The sequence below is a fragment of the Physeter macrocephalus genome, chromosome 18, assembly GCF_002837175.3.
Source record: "Physeter macrocephalus isolate SW-GA chromosome 18, ASM283717v5, whole genome shotgun sequence".
In the NCBI taxonomy this organism is placed as follows: domain Eukaryota; kingdom Metazoa; phylum Chordata; class Mammalia; order Artiodactyla; family Physeteridae; genus Physeter; species Physeter macrocephalus.
Window position 1 is genome coordinate 34,388,414 of NC_041231.1, and position 19,849 is coordinate 34,408,262.

A 19,849-nucleotide genomic window follows, 5' to 3' on the forward strand; every position below is an offset into this window, starting at 1 on the left:
CACACCAAACCCAGAGTGGGGGGCACAGAACACGCACCTAGGCACATCACGGTAAAACTGCAGAAAATCAAATCCAAAGAGTAATTTGTTAGATTTAATAGTAAAAAGAAAACAAAAATAACTTACTTTCAATGGAGTAATAATTAGACCAAAGACAACAACAGAAAAATCAAAAGACCATGGAATGACATCTCTAAAGAGCTGAAAAAAATAGCTGCCAACCTAGATTCCATACCCAGTTCATATATTCTTATAGAATGAAGATGAAACAAACATATTTCCTGACAAAAGCCGAGAGGATTCACCACCAGCAGACTCATACAAAAGGAATTCTAAAGAAGAAGAAATCAAGTACAAATTGGAAACAATTTTGAACTGAATGAAGAAGACTAAAACTTGTGGATGCAACTAAAGGTGTGTTCAGAGGGTGATTTACTTTTAATTATGACTCATATGCATTTATTAGAAAAAAATTAAAGCTAAAAGTTAATATGCTACACATCTTTGTGGATATTGCAGTCATTAAAAAGGAGAAGAGCATATAATGAATAATCGTAGACCAATAAGTTTGAAAATTGGGATTAAATTTATTTTTCTAGAAAAAAATGCAGTTTACCCAAACTGACACAAAGTGAAAAATATGAATAATTTGATAACTATTAAAGAACTTAAACCTGAATTAAAACCCTTCTCACAAAGAAAATGTCAGGCCCAGATAGCTTTACTGGTGAATTCTACCACACAATTAAGAAAGAAACAAGAATCTGAATCAGATTCTCAATAAGAATCTTCTGACTGGTGGAACAAATTCTGCCAGAGAAAAGGAAAAAGAAAAACCTCTCCCACTTCTCAATTTGTTGTATGAGTTGCCTTACACATGTACCTGACAGGAACGTAACAGAAAGGAAATAGATAGACTAATTGCACATGGAAACACAGATGCCACCGTCTTAAAAGGATACCCTATAGGTAGACAGACAGATTAATTGCAATGTGTGTGCACAATCTATGAAAAGAATAACACATTAGACTAATCTTATGGCCTTCACCAGACTAATAAAGGGTAAATGATAGGATCCTCTCAGTAGATGCTGAAAGAAAGTTGATCAAATTCAACATCCAACTTCATAAACGTAAAAGTTCTAGAAAAACTAGAGCTAGGAAGGAATCTGTACTTAAGGATGAAATGTTGAACACTATTCATCTGAGACTGCTATGAGATAAGAATATTCACTATTAGCCCTGCTATTTCACAGTGTACCCAAGGTCCCAGGTAGTACAGTAAGGCAAGAACAATAAATAAAAGGATAGGAGGATTAGAAAGGAAGGAACAAAACTCTCATTATTGGTATACAATATGATGCATGCAGAAAACTCAAAAGAATCTACTGAGAGACGATTAAAATTAATCAGAAAGCTTAGCAAGGCCTCTGAATATAAGATCAACATATGCAAGTTTTGAATTTCTCGGCCATTGTCTTAGCTCAGGCTACCATAACAAAATACAATAGACTGGGTAGCTTCAATAACAGATAATTATTTCTTACATCTGGAGGCTAGAAGTCTAAGATAAGGGTGCCAACATGGTTGGGTTCTGGCAAGAGCCCTCTTCCTGGCCTGTAGCTGGCTACCTTCTCACTGTGTCCTCCTGTGGAGAAGAGAGAGTGAGCTTTAATCTCACTCTTCTTATAAGGACACTAGTCCCATCGTGGGGCCTCTACCCTCATGATCTCATCTAAACCTGTCTACCTCCTAAAGGCCATATCTCCAATTACTATCACATTGGGAGTTAGAGCTTCAACATGTGAATTCTGGGGGGACACAAACCATCCATAAAACCACACAGGGTATGAAAAAATTTAAAGTTCGCTTATATTCATATCAGAAATCAAATGCCTAGGAATAATTAAAGATATGTGAGCTTCTAGATAGAAAACTAAAATGTTATTAAGAGGCATGAAAAAAGAATTAAATAAATGGAGACATGAGTGACTCACTTTTATAAAGACTCAAGTCTTCTCAGATTTACTTATAAATTTAACGCTACTCAGATTTACCTATAAATTTAGTGCTGTCTCACATTTACCTATAAATCTAATGCCATAATTTTTGGTGGTGGTGGTGGGTTTTTTTTGTAAAATTGGAAAAATTAGTTCTAAAATACTGATGGAAATGTAGCCAGAGACGATTAAAAGAACAAGACAGAAGTATAGGAGGGCTTACTCTAAAGGATATTGACTTATTACAAGGCTACAAAAGTTAAGAGAGCATGGTGTTGGTACAAGGATAAATAAAGTGATGAAACAAACTAGAAAGCCCAGAAACAGATCCAGGCATATATGAACACTTGATATAAGATAAAAATGACATCACAGAACTATGGGGAAAGGAAAATCTTTTCAATAAATGGTTCTGGAAAAATTGGATATCCATGTAGAAAACTAATGAAACTATACCCTACCTCATACCATATGCAAAAGTCAGTTCCAGGTGGATTATAATTCAAAATCTGAAGTGCAAATTTAGAAGGGAATATAGGAGAATATTGTCATGGTCTTGCTATAGGGCAAGACTTTTAAAATAGGACAGAAAGCATTATTATTAAAAAAAGATTGATAAATGACTACATTCAAATTAATTTTGTTTATCAAAAACACCATTAAGGGAGAGTAAGAGAGAAAAATGCAAGATACAGAGTGGGAGAAGCTATTTGCCACATATACAACCAATGAAGGGCCAGTATCCAGAAGATAATATTTTTAAAGAAAAGAAAAAGAAAAAAATGTATAAGCCAATTAGAGAAAGTCAGCAGCCTAGTAGAAAATACAAAAGGATTTGAACACACACTTCATAAAAAATAGGTCTCAAAATGGCCAGTAATCCTTAGTCATCAGGGAAATGTATACTTTAAACACAATGAAATACCACTATATACCCACCACAATAGTCAAAATGTTAAATGACTTACAAATATCAAGTGTCTGCAAGAATGCAGAACAACAGAAACACAAAAGAATACATACTCCGTGATTGCATCCGCATGAAGTTCAAAAACAGGCAAAACTAAATTATAGTGTTTAGAGATACATTCATTTACAGGGTAAAATTATAAAGGAAAGCAAGGAAGCAATCATCGTAGAATCAGCCCAGTGGTTACCTTTGTGGAGGAGGCAAGGAGGAGCTTGCGATTTGGGACCTAGGGAGTGTGCAGTGAGAGGGTAGAAGGGCTGGCAATGTTCTGTTCCTAGTCATGGGTGGGTGGCAAGACATGTTGGCTTTGTATTAATTCTGTAAGCTCTATACATGCACGCACACATACACACACACTTTTCTGTATATGTTATATTTCACTGTAACAAGGACTAAAAATAAATCAGATAAATGAAAAATTTTAAATTAAGGACAAAAGAAAAGGAAGGAAGAGATTGACTTTAATATATGGTTTAATTGCTGGCTGGATATTCAAGTATTCCAGAATAAGTTTAAACAGAAAAGAATAATTGCCACATATATGCTTCACAGACACTCCACTACTGAAACGGAGCAGGACCCTACGGTCCTTCCCCTACGTGTCCTCAGCCTGCCTTCTGTCTGTGAAAAAAACTTCAGCTGAAGAATAAGTTTAATCAGACAAGTGAGAAAATGCAGAAACAAAGGAAGACAGTCAAACAGGACAAAACAGTAATAGTTCAGTTAGTAAACAAAGCCAAGAACCTTTAGTTCTTCCTCACGGGCTACAGATAATATTCACAGCCATATCCTGTGAGCTGTCTTGTAGATACTGAAACCCCCAGGAGGTGGGAGAAGTCAACTACATGATGACTAGACTGTAGCAAGCAAGCGTGCTAGAAGCTGCCACAATTCCGAGAATTGGCCTCAAGGAAGTGGGAACAAACCAACACTGGAAGTGAAGACTAACTGTACCTAAAACAGTCAAGATGACACTGGTCAGACCACCCCATGACCAGTTTCAAGATGACTGCCGGAGCTGACTGTGCTGTTTCTGCATGTAGCCCCTTCCCCCTCAGCCTGTAAAAGCTCTTGCCCACTGGTAATGGCGGGTGGGGCGGGGGGAGTTGGCCTTTGGACAGGGGTCCACCTCCCCCCCCACTCCCCCCCACACCCCCATTTGCCGGCATCCAAATTAAAGCAAACTTTCCTTTCCACCAACCTTGCCTCTTTATTGGCTTTTGAGCGGCGAGCAGCCAGACCCCCGCTGTCAGTTACACTGTTACATCAGAGAGTCGATTCTCCTCGTCTTGGCCATCCTCCCTGACTTTAAGGGACCACGCTGGCCTAGAAGGTCATTATTTCAGGAACTGAGGAGGGGAAACCACTACAGAGGATGCTTCATTATTAATGATTCTTAATGATACCACTTATGGAGAGCTCATCATGGGCAAGCTATACCAAGCACTTCGCGGGCTTTATTGCAGTTAAACCCCACAACAACCCTCTAGTATTGTCCCAATGTTCACACGTGGAAACTAGGCCTACGGTCGCTATAGGACTTTCCCAAGGACTCTCAGGTTATACCTGGAGGGTCTGGGCAACGCAGGCAGTCCGACTCTGGAGCCCACGCTTACCTTTACACTAAAACTGGTGGGTCTCTGTATAGAAATGTCCTCCTCTGCTTAAATCCTAGCTAACTAAAGACAAGAGTTGTACAATGAAGCTGAGGTGCAAGATATAGCTTACTCTTGCTTCTTCACTAACTTCAGGAAAAGTACCAGTATTTGGTGATTTCTGTGCTGGGGGCTTTGCACAGGTCACTTTATCCAATCATCTGCCAAAGAGACAGTGCTGTCCTGTTTCCCTATGCGGCATCGGCTATGGGCTGAATATTTGCCTGAAAACTAAAACTGCATTTGATGAAGAGGAGTGAATCACAGCTAATCCACCGTGGACCATAACGCATAAGATGTTGCCTTCCTGGAATCAGTGAGGACTCCCAAGGGCTCCGTTCAAGACCTTTCAGTTAGGGTTTCCTTTAGAGATAGGGGGTTTTCACCAAAAGTCTGTAATTAGCCCTTGGATTTCAAAACATTTAGAAAACAGTTGAGAGAGTCAAACAGAAAATAGGATGGGTGTAGCAGACATGGGACTCTGGAACTGCCAATCTCTCCCAAAACCACAGCTGTAAGCATGTGACTCCAGCTTGGCCAGTTAGAGAGCTTCTCTACCGTTTGGTGTATGGACATAGAGAGAGAAGCCCTAGAAGGGGTGATATAGACTAGACTTGAGGCTACTGGCAGTCATCCTGCTCATATTTGGAGAAGTCTGATGCAGGACAAGCCCCCAGAGGAAAGGGAGACAAAAGATAAAGGGAGGAGAAGAATCGTCTACAGCCACCCCATCCTTCATAGCTAAAAGGTCGAAAAGGCACTTTTCTCTGGAGGCTCATTTGAAATGGGGTTTCCTTGCTTGGCATCAAGAGTCCTGGCTACAACATGGGCCCAATTGCTTGCCTCCTAGAGGACCTCTTTAACCTTGAGGTTCTAGAACTCAACCACCAACTATTTGTTGAGATCCCACTTGGAGCCCAACACTGTCTGAGGCACAGTAGGTGAAGTGCATCTCTGCCCCAGAGATGCTGATGATGAATCTGAAGGAATACGACTGATTTAAGAACAAGCAAGCGTGTAACAGCATTTTGCGCAAGTCGGCAGTACAGTGTCAATCCTACCTGTGGCCAAATCGATTTCTCTACCTTATCCCACCATAAAGTAGTTGACTTTGTGTCAGTTGTGTCTACCACCCCGTGCCCACAGACAATTACATGCCCTCCAAGAGCCAGTCCCACGGTCTAGGATTAGCCAATCAATTTTAATGCGTATTTAAGAGATTTTTCGAAGTGTGCGAGTCCTTGCGTTAAGATGATAGATCACGTAATAATTAAAGCATTAGAAGAGCCCAACTGAGGATTCTCTTTCCACCAGCACATATCTTTAGGTCAAGAAGGGCTATAAAAACCGGCACATCATTTTCATTCCTTTAAGACAGGCAAAAAATGGCTTTGAATGTAATTAGATGTTCTTAGCAATTTTCCTCTAAAGCTCCATATCGTGTTCCAGTGAGGCTCCAAAAAAGTTAAGAACTGTGGGCATTCTGAGCTGCAAGCTGATGGGGTGGTATTGTTTTGAAGAAGTGGAAGCCCATGATATTGCATGAATCATTTTTTAATTAGAAATAAGCCAGAGTCACAGATAGTTATGGGAAAGGGAAGCTTTGTAACAGGGCTCCTCTTAGAACTCTGCCCCCTCTCTTATCTCTCTGGCGACTCCTGCAGATTCCAGAGTTATTCATTTGGAAAAAGGAATATGCTCAAGGCAGTGAATCAGCATTTATCTGTGACACCCCTATCAAGGGTTTGCTTTATACTCTCCTTTCAAGGATCTGTTGTCTATCTGAGAAGGTTTGTTTTTTTTTTTCTCTTTTTTTTTTTTCTTTTTAAGTTTGAAGATCTTGTTTGTGGTTAATTTTTATTTCTTTAATCCCTCAAAAGAATGACACTCAATGGAAATGAAAAGTAGTGCAAAAGTTTAAAAGAAAATTATTTCCAATAAAACCTAAGAACTCCCCTCATTCTGGGTAAGGTTTCATGATGCTGCAGTTAAAAATATAGCTTCTTTATATAGAAACTGTTGACCTGACTCTTAAAATACACATCTATAACCTCAAACTCACCCGAGGTCATACAAAAGAATGAACACATTAAAATAGGAAATATGTTAAGTTTATGATCCTTTTAAATGGGACATCAGATCATGTCCCTCCCCTATACTTTGTAAAGCCAACCAGGACCTAATCACAGGAGGCCTTGTAGGCCGCAGAGAAAGACTCAGGAGAGAATCCAGTCTCATCTCCCCTGACTCTGCCCCACACTCTTGCCTCCAGCTTTCCTGCTCCCTGGCGGTTACTAGATTATGTCAGACAAGCTCCTGCCTCCGGGCCCTGGCATTTTTTGTCCCTCCTGCCTGGGGTTCTCTCCTTTCCTCCCTCCATTCTGTATTTGACTGAAATGTCATCTGCTCAGAAGGGCCTTCCGCAAGTTCCCAACCTAAGATAGAGCCCCGTCTCCTCCTGTCCCTTAAACTTGCCTTATTTTTCTTCATAGGACTCACGATCACCTGTCATCATATTATAGACTTATTTGTTTGTCTGTACCTTCCACTAGCAAGTAAGTGTCCGAGGACAGGGCCATTGTCTTTGGCACTTAGAACAGTGCCTGGCATCTCAGGGGTGCTCAAAAACACTGAGTGAATGAATGAGTGACAATATTTCTTTAGAACCTAGACCTTTCTCTGGGCCAGGTACTATACTAAATGCTTCACTTGTATCATCTTTAGTCCTCATAACAACTCTATGATGTAGATGCTACTATTTTCCTGATATGTAGATGATGGAACTGAGGCACAGGTGGGCAAAGTAACGTGGCCAAGGTTGCACAGCTATCAAGTCACAGGCCTAACTTGAGCCCAGAGCCCATGCTCTTAAATGTTAAGTCAACCCTTTAGATACTCCCAGGGGTCCCCCCACCCCCAGAGCAGCTTCACTGTGTGCTCTCCCCAGAGCCTGCACCCCAGGATACTGTCTTAGAGCAGTGCTGTGAATGTGAGCTACACATGTCCTTTTACATTTTCCAGAAGCCACGTTAAGGACAGATTAAACTAATGTTAATAATATGTTATATTTACCCAATATATCCAAATTTAATCATATCTTTAGAATATGAAAAATTCCTAATATAAAAATTTTACAAATACAAAAAATTAATGTGATATTTTATATTCTTTGTTTAGAGTAAGTCTTTGAAGGCCAGTAGATATGTTCTACTTTCCGCCCATCTCCATTCAGATTAGCCACGTTTTTTAATGCTCGTCAACCATGTGTGGGTGGTGGCTACTATGCTGGACATTGCACTTGTGAAAAGGGGTTGATCTCTGGAGTTAAGGAGATCTGGTTCCAATCCTGCACTTACTGTGTGACTTTTTCCCAGCTGTTAAACTGGGGTTCTGACATCTATGCCACGGGACTGAAGTGAAGATTAAATGAGTCTTCCATACGTAAGGCTGCACACCTCTAGCACAGGAGCTGGCCAATCGATGCTCTGGACAGATGGCTTTCCCTCCCACCCAGAAAAGAGAAGCTTCTGAGCACAGCCTTCAGGGCCTCTCTCCTCACTCCAGTTGAGCCCTTTGAGCCAGTGCCTCTGCTTCCACTGTCTTGCCAGGGGTGGGGAGGTCTCCAGTGGGAGGGACAGAGGGGGGCAGGGGGGGCCCCTGGCTCGAGGCCTTCTCCCCTGGACCATCCACCTGAGCTTTGGAGAAGAGGTGAGCCTCCTAGCCCCCTTGCAGGGCACATTTATAGGGCTCTGCATATCCCCAGGGGTCTCTTCCTGGACAAAATAACCCTCAAATCCCCAAGGTGAGCAATCAGCTATCTCTCCTATCAGCGGAAGAGAAAGTTTCCATCTCCCTACTGAGAAAAATCCGAGACTCTGAGCATCTTTGGGCTGGAAGGGAGTTTAAAGAGCCATTACTTCAAACTGTTGTTTTACAAAGGAAGAAACTGTGGTCTAGAGAGCAGATACAACTTGCTCAGGCACACACAGTGATGGTACAGGCTTAAAACTAGACCTTTGCATTTACAGTCTGTCTGAACACATGTAGAGATGGAGCCATAGAGATTTCCCTATATGGGCAGCTGACACCTCTGTACGGGATACGTTCATCTTTGTCTTTTCACAATCTGCATTTCATTCTCAGCACTAGGAACTCGGGAGAAGCAGGGTAGTGTGAAATAGTCTCTATTCCCAATAGCCTTCAACCGTGTTTTCTTGCCAGTTTCCAACCCTTGATCTTTTGGTGCCACATAGAACTTGAACGTAATTCACGTTAGCCTATTTGTGAGTAACTGAAGTAAACCATAACTTATTTGACCATCAGTTTCATAGCATTAAAATACAACATTAAAGATGTCATCTCTGTTTTTGATGAGAGGCTCTGCTTCAGGTAACAGACTTTTACCCATTAGCCTAAGGATTTTTTTGGATTGCAATCTCAGCTTACATACAAGGCAAATGGAACACAGTTCTATCAACTTCAGTGCCTTTTAAATGGTGGAAAGGAAAAAACATAATGACCCCCCCATTAGGCTGTTGAATGTGCTGAACCCCAACAAATTCTCACCGTCACGATCCTTGAGTATTTGTCTATAATCCCTCAGCAAATATACCTTTTATTCAACTACAGAGTTGTAGACACTCCAGACACAAGTGCCATTAATTAAATAACACACTCAGCAAACTCTCAGAGCCATTAATTATCAAAGGTAGCCTGTTCCACGCTTGGCTCGAAAATTCTATTATAACCAGAGAGCTCAACTAGAGCGAAGGAATATACTGGAGGAAGGTCACCCTCAAAAGCACGATAAGAAGAAGCTGCCAAAGTAAATGACAAAGCACGCAGGCCTCTTAGCTTTCCCTTTGCCCCTTAGAGGATTTGAAGGAAGGGAAAGTGTTTCACATTGTAGGGACTTTCTTTCTCAAAATTAGTTTCGTTCGTGGAAGACGGAAGGAAATATAAAGTAATCCTTTTTCATTTGCACTGAGTCTTGAGGAAAAGTAATATCAGCTAAAGATTTAGAGACAAATAAAGGCTGTTCTTCATCAACTCCGTCAGAACGAGGAAGACTTTTAGGGAGAGTCTTTGCGAGGCACGGATACAGGGAAGTGAATGTCCCTGGACCAAACAGGGAAGACAGAAGCCTTACTGCCTTCAAGTGGGACACGAGAACGTGCCCACGGAGCAGCAACCCCGAGTTGCCCAGGGGTGGGTTTGCTCTGCCCCGCCTCCTCTCTCCCAACACCTAGCCTCAAAGCCTGCGTAGCTTCATTTGCCAGGACACCAGGGGATCAAAGAGGAGATAAGCCCTGCCGGGCTGCGGTAAATCACTCACAGCCACAAGCGCTGGCATCATCTTTCTTGCATGGTCACTATTCTTTGTGTTTGACTTATCCCTTCCAAGAGAGGAGTGACAATGCTGAGTCTGTGGCCACCGCATAAAGGACAGCCCCGGGGTGAGCCCCGACCTCGCCTCAGGGCAGAGGTCTGCATCTCCCCTCCTGAGGGGGGCTGGCCACATGGTGCCCGGAGCTGTTTTCTGTGCCCCCCCTCAAGGTGACAAATGAGGAGGATGGGGAAACAGACCCTGTTTAAAGGGAAGTTAAGTAACACCCTCTCATAGGAGGAAGTTGTGTTATTAATCCGCATGTGTAACCAGCCACAGAGGAACAGTTTTGAGTGAGAGAAAAAGTGCCGGGAAGTTGCCCTGTTCTCGAGTCCATCCTCACCTCACTGGGTTTCTGGCCACTGCACTTGGGGAAGGGTAACCCCTTCCTGGCTGTAAATGGAAGGATAATTGCATCGCCTCGGTTCCTAATCAGAGTGGCTCTCTGATCCTTCCCATTTCTTCTCCCCCAGCTTCTTTTTTACCCACGTACTGTAAGAGATTGCCATCAGCAGCTTTTGTGGTCCAATTTCTGAGACCAGTTTATTAAGAAAAAGCTGAAAAGCAGGGGTCAGGGGCGCCTGCCCTTAGAAAATGGCTCACCTTGCTTTTGGTGTAAGCAAAATGACTTTCCATGGCTGTCTGCCTGTATCTCGAGCCTGCTGCAAACCAAGAGTTACTTTTTTTTAAAAAAAAGAGAGAGCTATTACAGAGGAATTTTATGTTAGGGTCTCACAGCTTTGTTTTGTGGGCGAGTATAGTCACTTTGTTTTAAAACCATTTCTGTGTCAGCTTTGGGACGGATGCAAAACCAGTTACTTTATTCATCCTTGTGGGCAAGAGGCACTACCTTTGATGGGCAATACTTGTCCTGTACGTGTGGCTCTGCTAAGAGGGCAGGGGACAGACAACCTTAGTAGTAGTTGAATATTTGCCACGGAAGGCTCCTGAAACCTGTCTCCAGCAACTGAATTGCTTTGGGCCTTTGGAGCATTTTACTGGGAGCGCACTCTGGTATTGAATGAAGAGGGAGACAAGCCTGGAGGCTTCACCTTCACACTTAATAATTCCCTGCGAGCCCAGGCCACACTCCAGATGGTTAGATCAGAATCTCTAGGGCTGGGGTGAAGGCTTGGCATTGTTTAGACCTCCCCAGGGGGTCTAAACCACAAAGCAGCCTACGTGAGAAACACTACTTTAAAGAAACAGGAAGGCAGATTGCGCTTTTATGGTCCCAAAAGCTCCTTTGACACTCTACCAAGGTAGATTACCTGGGGTCAGCTCCCACCCAGGTACATCTTTAGAAAGAGAGACAGCGATCTGTTTTCTTAGCTTCAAGACAGAAGGGGCCTCCTCCCCTGGGCCTCTAGGATGTAGGAGGGGCGGGGTTAATAGGGAAGAGTCTCCTTCATTGACACAGTAAGAAGAGGTTCCCTTGAATATACGCAGAGGGTGGCTGGAACTGTTGGAAACAGAGGACTCTGCCCCATTTCTTTTGTGGAGAGAGACTTTATGGAAGCCTGATGATGACCGCATGTTTAAGGAAACATTGGCGTGGTTCAGCTCAGACCCCGGCTGGGATCCCCTGGCCCCCTGCTTTTACCCTGTACTTACTCGGGCCCGACAACAAACTGCAAATCGACTCCAAAGACTTTCCTGAACGTTTCAGGGAGAGATGGGTGAAACGGCAGGACAACAAACTGCAAATCGACTCCAAAGACTTTCCTGAACGTTTCAGGGAGAGATGGGTGAAAGGATGACAGCCCACACAGCAGATCTTACTCAAAACTTACTTACGTATATATGTGTTAGCACACGGTATTTGTTTTTCTCCTTCTGACTTACTTCACTCTGTATGACAGACTCCAGGTCCATCCACCTCACTACAGATAACTCAATTTCGTTTCTTTTTATGGCTGAGTAATATCCCATTGTGTATATGTACCACATCTTCTTTATCCATTCATCTGTCGATGGACACTTAGGTTGCTTCCATGTCCTGGCTATTGTAAATAGAGCTGCAATAACTAACACACCACTGTAAAGCAATTATACTCCAATAAAGATGTTAAAAAAAATTTTTTTAAACCCGACAACTTACTTACATCTTCTTCATCAGACTGTTTTATTTTCCTTCCTAATTCAAAGCTCCCCTCTCCAAAAATCTCTTCTACCCTGCAGAGCCACGGGGCCTCCCTTCTGTCTCCATTTCCTGCTCTGTAAAGCCAGCCCCTGCTCTGAGCTTCGTGATGCCACCTGTTCCTCCGCCAGCGTGGCCTTGCAGGGGGAGGGGACAGTCCCAGCTCATCTTCACTGTGTTCCTTAGGAACACAGAAATACTTGAAAAGCACATGTTCGGGGTATCAGTCAAACCTCAGACATTCTGGGCTTCTGTTCTCAGAACTCCAAAAGCCCACATTTTCTGGACTGCTCACCTGGCACCCGATTATCTACTGCCTTGTCTCACCCTGTGTGATGGGTTTCCCCAAACGGGCTGGAAGCACCTCGAGGATCTCATTATTCAACTCTTTGCACCCTCCTTAGAGCCTTCTTCATGCTTCAGTAAATGCATCTGTTGATACGCCCACATACATTGAAAACACGACTGCCTAAAGGTGAGATCAAAGGGAAGTGGAGACATGAAGGGCACGTAATACATGTAGTCCAACCAGAAGATGGCAAGGTGAGTCCGTTGCCCAGATGTGCCTTCTTGGATAATGAGGCCGAATCTCCCCGCTTGTAGCTGAGGACTGACTTTCACTTGCTTTGACGCTCGTGGGCCGCTGCTGCCTGGTGGCCTCTGCCTGGCAGTGCAACACAGAGAGTAGGTAGTGATGAGGACAGCAACAGAGGCTCACACTGGTGGGTCCTTCTGATGCGGTAGGCACGGCTCTGAGCGCTTCACGTGTGTTCACCCACTCAGTCCTTCCCGCAGCCCCAACCTTGCACGTCTTACGTCACCCACACACACACACAGCCAGTAAGTGACGAGGCTGGGCTTCCGCCCCAAGTCTCAAAGTCCGACATGTTCACTCGCTGTGCTCTGGCAATGAAAAGCGGACTCTGCCTCCCACAAGCTTCCAGGCTAGTTGGAGAGAAGGAAGTGCTGAAGACAGAGCCTTAAGTAGCCAGGCGGACAGCTTGAATGCCAAGGCCGTGTGAGGCATGCTTTGCAGAAGCATCAGAAGCAGACTGACAGAAGGCCTGCTCAGGCATGGACGCACAGGCATCCAGGGAGATTCAGAAATTACGGGGCTGGTGTCGGGAAGGGCGGGTGAAGGAAATAACACAGGGCCACAGTGTTCAAAAGACCAAAAACAAAACCGAGGGAAACTTCTCCTAGGACATAAATCTGCCCTCGACAGGTGAGGCGGAGGAAAAGAAAGGGCACATCCATTTTCAGGCCTGCACAGGTGCCTCTGACTCAGAGTCAATAATCGTTCAAGGACAAGGGCAATGATGAATGATGGGGAGATGACGCCACGTGTGCAAGCAAGACGGGTGGTGCTGGGAACAAGAGGGGAAGATCCCAGCGTCACACAGGAATGAGACAGGCCCCCTTCTGCAGGGGGTGGGGAGGATGCAAATTGACTGGTACCTACCCCCTACTTTCCACGCCTCACTTACAGACATCAGTGGACCTGGGGAGGCGGGGAGGGGATCCTGAACCGAAGTGTGAAGGCTGAAGCAGAAGTGAGTTGGTTTCTGTGTTCTGGATCCTGGAAGGGAGCAGATGTAATTCCAAAGGGATGCCCTGCCTGCCCTTTGCTCTCCGGCCTTCTGATGAACTTACAGAAAAAGTATAGCGCTAGACTCACTAAAAACTCACTCCATGAACCAGAGGCTGAAGTGTGTGCCCGTGTGTCCTCACCCAGTGGGGTTGAATGGGCCCGTATTGAGGTATTGAGCATATCCTTGAATTACACACCAGAACGAGCAGGAAGCTGGGTCTTCGCACCTTGGCCTCCCAGGTCTGTGTCCACAGTGTTGCGCTCAAAGCCATAAATAGCGAACAGTAAGTGAAAAGCCATGTAAGTCTTCCCTGAAGTCTCTGGAAAACCCTGAAGGAAAGTCCATTTGTGCTTCTCCACAGTGGTTCTCAAAATCTCTTCATATATCACACCCATGGTATCTGCCCCTAATATCTCCTAAGAGCCCTTTCTTTCAACCTCCCCCAAATTGTATGAAATCTAGCCTGTAAAATTCTGTTCTTTCTCCCCCTCCTATTTAATTTTCCCTTTCCGGGAATGGTCTGCCCTTGTAATGTCCTCCAAGCAAGTTAGCCCCAGCTAATCCAGCTCCTGACCACACCCACGTTACTAATCCCAGTAAGTAAGGCCCAGAAGCCAAGGCTCCGACAGGTTCTCCTCTGGGGTAAAGAGAGGGTATCAGAGCCATGAAATACATTTCTATGAGCTAGGAATTATCTTTCTTTTTTTTTTTTCTGCAAATAAGTTTAAAGGGCTTCCCCCACTTTCCTATTTTATAAGTAGAAATCCTTTGTTTTAGGCCTGGCCTAAATCCTTCAGGTAACTTGGCCTTGAAGCAAAGCTGATTCTGCATGCTACATACTAGCTCAAGAATTCCGCCCCCCCCCCGCCCCCCCGATCCAGGGGCGGGTGCCTCAGACTCATATGGAGGCTTGTTAACAAGCACAGATTCTTGGCCTTCTCGCCACACCTGCTAATTCAGAATGTGGAGGACAGGCTGGAGAAATCTGTGTTTTCCTTACAAGCTTACCAGGTACTTCTGATAATGTCTATGTTTGGGAATCTATTCTTATCTAATTCAAGGTCTGAATTGGCTTCATTGTGTACGTAAGACTTGCGTCCTTAAAACAGATTAAGAGACCATGCGGTTGACCTCTGGGGCCTAGGCTGCGGGCAGAAGCCACAGAACAGGTGGAGATCCAGGGAGAACTTGGATCAGCAGGGCTGGAATCCACCTATGTCACCCCACCGGCCCACATCTATACGGCTTCGTGTCACATGTTGATGGCAATCTAAGAGATCGGCAGTAAGCAAATTTACATTTTGTTTATTGCCGTGATTCAAATAAAATGCTATTTGTTCTAACTAAAATGCCTGCTTTATGTTCTGTCATTTCCAGGCACCAAAGGAACTCAAACAAATCCCAAGGCATAAGGAAATGGGCCTCGCGCTTTAGGACCCTGCGACACTGAAAATGAAGCTAAGCAGACTTTATGACATCCTACAATTCGACAACCTTTTGCAAAGCATTTTATTATGCTTGTGGAAGCAATCGGGGTTACGTTTCAATCACAATGACTGACAGGCTGCCTTCAAAACGACGGCATCCGTGGCCCTTCCACACTTCCTTGGCTATGTACTTAGAACAGAACCTTTTCTAAATTGTCCCTTGGCTTGGATGGAAATAAAGTGATAGTTAAAATATTTAACTTGCATGTTGGCTAACTTAAAAATTGACATTTGGGGTCCTCTGAAAGGCACAACTGAGGATGTTGATCTCTCAGATCTCCCGTGCTTCCTGTAAACCAAAGGTTTGTTAAGCTGAGAGAAGATTTACAGAGTTTCCTTCGTGGTAGGTAAGATAATAGAATGAGAAATGTCCACCTTTTCCTCGGTTATATTCTCCTCCTGCCTTGGGTGCAGAGAGGCAGAGCTGAAAGAGCTTAAGATGGCAAAATTAGCTTCAGGAAACTAATAAACATGTAATGTGCTGATTGGACACCGTTCTGGGCTGCTGGAGTGGTAGGAATGTAAGGAAAAGAATGGGGAAGCCCTCAGAATTGGTTGAGGAAACGTGCCCCTTGCCCGTAACAGTCAATTTCTTTAAGGATGACAGAAGTAGGCTCTTTCCTTCCTCTGGCAGATTAATAAAACAGGGGATTCGAGTTGATAGAGGAAAAAATAAAACACGCCAAGAGCACTGCTACAAAGAGCCCAAAGCAGGACTTTTCTTTTTCTTCACAAAAAGCCTCCTTGAGAATCTCTTTTGGCTTATGGGCTACTCCCTGACCCCAGCACCATCTCCAACATATGGTGTGTTAGTTTCCTGTGACTGCTGCAACAAATCACCACAAACTAGGTGGCTTAAAACAACAGAAACGTGTCCTCCCCCACTTCTGGAGGCCAGACGTCCACAATCCTGCCAGGCTGGGCTCCCTGCAGAGGCTCTGAGGGAATCTCTCCTCGCTGCTGGTGGCTACTGGCAGTCCTGGAGTTCCTTAGCATCATACTAATCTCGGCCTCTCTCTTCACACTCCTCCTTTTCTCTCTTTGGATCTCTCCTCTGTGCATCTCTTATAAGGAGACCTGTTATTGGATTTAGGGCCCACTCAGATAATCCATATCCAAGATACCATTTACAGATTCTAGGGATTTGACATGGACATAGCTTTTACGGAGGGGCCACCATTCAACCCACTGCTTTGACTGTTTTTCCGATACAGGATATGCCAGCAGACTGAGCATGACTGAACTGCATCTGGTTTCCAATCTTCTTGTATGTCCTTGCCAAAGCCTGAATTATTCATTGTTGGCAATGCCTTCTTGAGACCGGGAAGCCTTCCGGTTCCCAAGCCTAGCTGAAAGTAAAAAGCACTGCAATCTGAACTGGATGTGTTCAGAAGATAAAATGCCAGTGAGGGAAGATGGCAAATACTGGTAATTTCCCCCAGCTCAAGGGTCGCCGATTTGCGGTCCAAAGAAGAGCCCTAAAAATACCAATTCCTTTTATCCCCAGCAGGTCAAAGACTGATTCCAGCTCAGTTTCAATAGCAAATGTCACCAGAAGCCCTGGCCCCTGCCTTCATGGCTAATTCCACATTTCACTCCTTGGCTTTTGGTCAAAGAAGTAAATAAACAGTCACTGATGAGACAGTTTGCTGAGTCATACTGGAAGCCTACTTGCCGTTTTGTTTTCCGTTTTGCAATTAAAACCCTACAGGAGCCTCATTTCTGCCTGTCCTCCCATGGATCTCCTCAGTTCAGTGTCCTCCTGTAACCCTGCCATGGTTGGGAGGCTGTGGAGGCCGTGGGTGAGAAGGGCAGCCCTGAAGCTTGACCTCCAAGCCAGCCCCATGAGCCCAAGCTTAGCTGGAAGGCACAATAACCCAACAGGGACTGTTTACAGTGCCTTTTAAGAGGTGTTTCAAGAACTAACAAAGCCTACCGATACTAATAGGGAAAAACCGACTATGACTCCATTTGCTAAGGTGGGCCCGCTCTGCATGGAGATACTACAAAAGGCAATGGAGAACAATGCTTAGGTCAGAACAGTGTCCCTGGAGGTAGCCTTCTTTTTCTCTCTGATTTCTTCTTGGGCACAAACACGCATTAGGCTGCTGCTGTTTTGCTCAAGAGCTGGAGAATTGCTCATTTTACAGTAAACAGTGAATCACTGCATGTGTGTATGGGGGTCCATTTCCAGTGCTGTGCTTGTCAGGGCAGCAGGCACTCTCTATGTTGACAGCATTCCAAAGGAAGGCATCTTCTGATGACCCCTGAGTACTCACTTTCCAAAGTCTAAGCCCATTCCTTATCTTTACTGTTCCACCTGCCATCAAAATCCAAAAGGTGGAAGAGAACGATACTCTGTTTTTGGCAAGGAGCTTGAAAGGACCTTTCCCCATGATTGTTTTCACCACAGCTGACCCCAAACTATAGAAGAATACTTCTCGGACCCCATCGGTTCTTTCAGATGGTGAGAAGGAGCTGTGTGTCTCACTGAATGAACATAAACCTCTCCCGTCCATCCTTCTCTGTGTCCAAGGTTGCAACTAACGTCTGGGCAAGGACTTACTTTTTACGATGGTCTGTATTTGTTGGGTATGCTTGCACGACTTGCTGGTGAAAGAAGGAAACTAACTTTTGGTGTGTATTTATTGTAGATCTATTTGCAGAGGCTATTTAATCCAAACAAGATCCCTATAGAATATAGATGCAAATTTAGGCTCAGAAAGGTTAGGTAACTTGCTCAGGGTCACAAAGTTGATAGTAGGTGGGTTTGGGATCAACTCAGGTCTGATTCCCAAAACCTATGCTCTTTGGAGAAGAACTGATAACCAAGGACTTTCAGCAAATATAATAAATACCATTTCCAATTTCTCTCCTTTCTTGAGTTGGCAGGTTGGTCCTTTGTACTGATGTTCAAAGGGGAAGGGGGAGGGGTAGTTAAGGGAAGGCAGGGAATATCCAAGCATTCTCAAGATGAGAGCATCCCTTGAATCATATAAATGGAGGCAACTAATGGCATTTCTATAAGTTAATAACACGGGAAGGGTATTACTAAAAATGCTTACTATAACTATGCGGGAAATGTGTTAACCAAAAGGTCAATGATTACCTATTGTAGAAATGAAACAACATAAAATAATTGACATGTAATTACTTAGTTACAGGGATTGAAAATGTGTCAGTCCCACTTGGAACCACCCCTCCCCCCCGCCCTCAAGTCTGGCCACACACTTGCAGTTCATTTCAGTTCTAAGATCATTCTGACCACCTACTACGCATGGGACTTGAAGGCTATGGACTCAGCGCCCAAAGTGGGGTGGCCCCTAAGGTAAAGCTGGGAAGTGGAGCAAGTGCAGGGTGCAGAGGGAAGAGTGGGAGGGGCAGGGCCAGATGCTCAGCAAGAACACAGGCCCAATTCTAGGCCCCTAGAAGGTTCCTTTCTGAATCGATTTTCCTTTCTCCTCCTCCTCCTCCTCATCGTGATAGATACCACTCACAGTACATCTTTGTACCAAGAATATTATGCTAGGCATTTTCAAAGCGTTATTTCATATAAGCCTCACAAAAATCAACCAATCTTCCTTCTTTCCTTCCTCCCTTCCTTTTTATTTTTACTTAACAAATACTCATTCGACACCTATTGTGTGCCAAGTATTGTATGTATAGGTGCAGGTGCGACAATGCTGAGCAAACACATCTGGAAGGAACTGTTATCCTCCGTCTATAGAGGAGGAGCGAGCCTGAAGGTTAGAGAGTTTGTGACTGGCTTAAGACCACACACTAGTAAGAACCGGTGTCCCTGTACTGAAGCCCGGGGCTCCTTCCCCTAAGCCGAGCTGTCTCGCAGAAGTCAGGGGGAGGGGCCAGAGTGGATGCCCTAAGACCGTCTCCTGCTCTTCCCCGCAGACCACGCCCAGTAAACCCACCTACTTTCTCCAGATCAGAATGAGCTGGGGAAACTCAGCGTAGGCTACTAAGGTTCAATCTTTGTCAAGTCAAAGAGCATTTACTAAGTATCCTCTGTGTGTCCATCCTGGGGGGACCCTGAGAGCAACTGGGGCTTTCCTGTACTCTTATTCCACCTGGAAATGCCCCACTGTCCTCTCCCATGTTGGACTATAATATAGCAGCAATTTGGCCACTCCCTGTGTATTCTGCCCAGTCACCCTGGCCGGGGGTGAACGTATCCCTCTCCCACACTGTTCCTAAGGAAGGCTCTGGAATAATACTGCCAGATCCTAAAAGAGCCCATGCTGCTGGTCCAAGGTCATACTTTAGTAAACAGACTTCCCATCCAGATTGCTCAGGTCTTATTTACCCATCTTTCTGATTTTTCTCTCCTGCCCCTCCCCTCTTTTTCCCTTTTGCATCCTTTCCTTTTTTTCTTCTCTCTGCCAGAAAACAAAACAAGTTTATAATCTGAAGGCACAGTTTAAAGCACTGGTTTTCAAGCTTTAACCTCCATCAGTGTCACCGAGAGGGCTTCTGGAACTGATTGCGAGGCTTTACCTGCAGAGTTTCTGATTCAGTGATTCAGTAGGTCTAGAGCGGGGCCTGACACATTCCCAGATAATGCTGCTACTGGCAGGTCAGGGCCAGCACTTTGAAAACCGCTGGCC

The 19,849-nt window shown here is 44.5% G+C and overlaps 1 protein-coding gene across 23 annotated transcripts in view; it reads left to right on the forward strand.

Moving 5' to 3' along the window:
• Positions 1-15,388, forward strand: part of FHIT (fragile histidine triad diadenosine triphosphatase) — a 1,537,641-nt gene extending 1,522,253 nt beyond the window's left edge. For 21 of the 23 annotated variants that reach the window (XM_028478555.1, XM_055080195.1, XM_055080203.1 and 18 more), the window contains one exon: positions 15,121-15,388. The gene's annotated coding sequence lies outside the window, so the exon portion shown is untranslated. Of the gene's footprint in view, positions 1-256; positions 312-12,555; positions 12,695-15,120 lie in introns of those variants that run through there. The other 2 variants (XR_003676743.2, XM_028478561.1) reach the window with 2 other exon arrangements.
• The last annotated feature ends 4,461 nt before the right edge of the window (positions 15,389-19,849 follow it).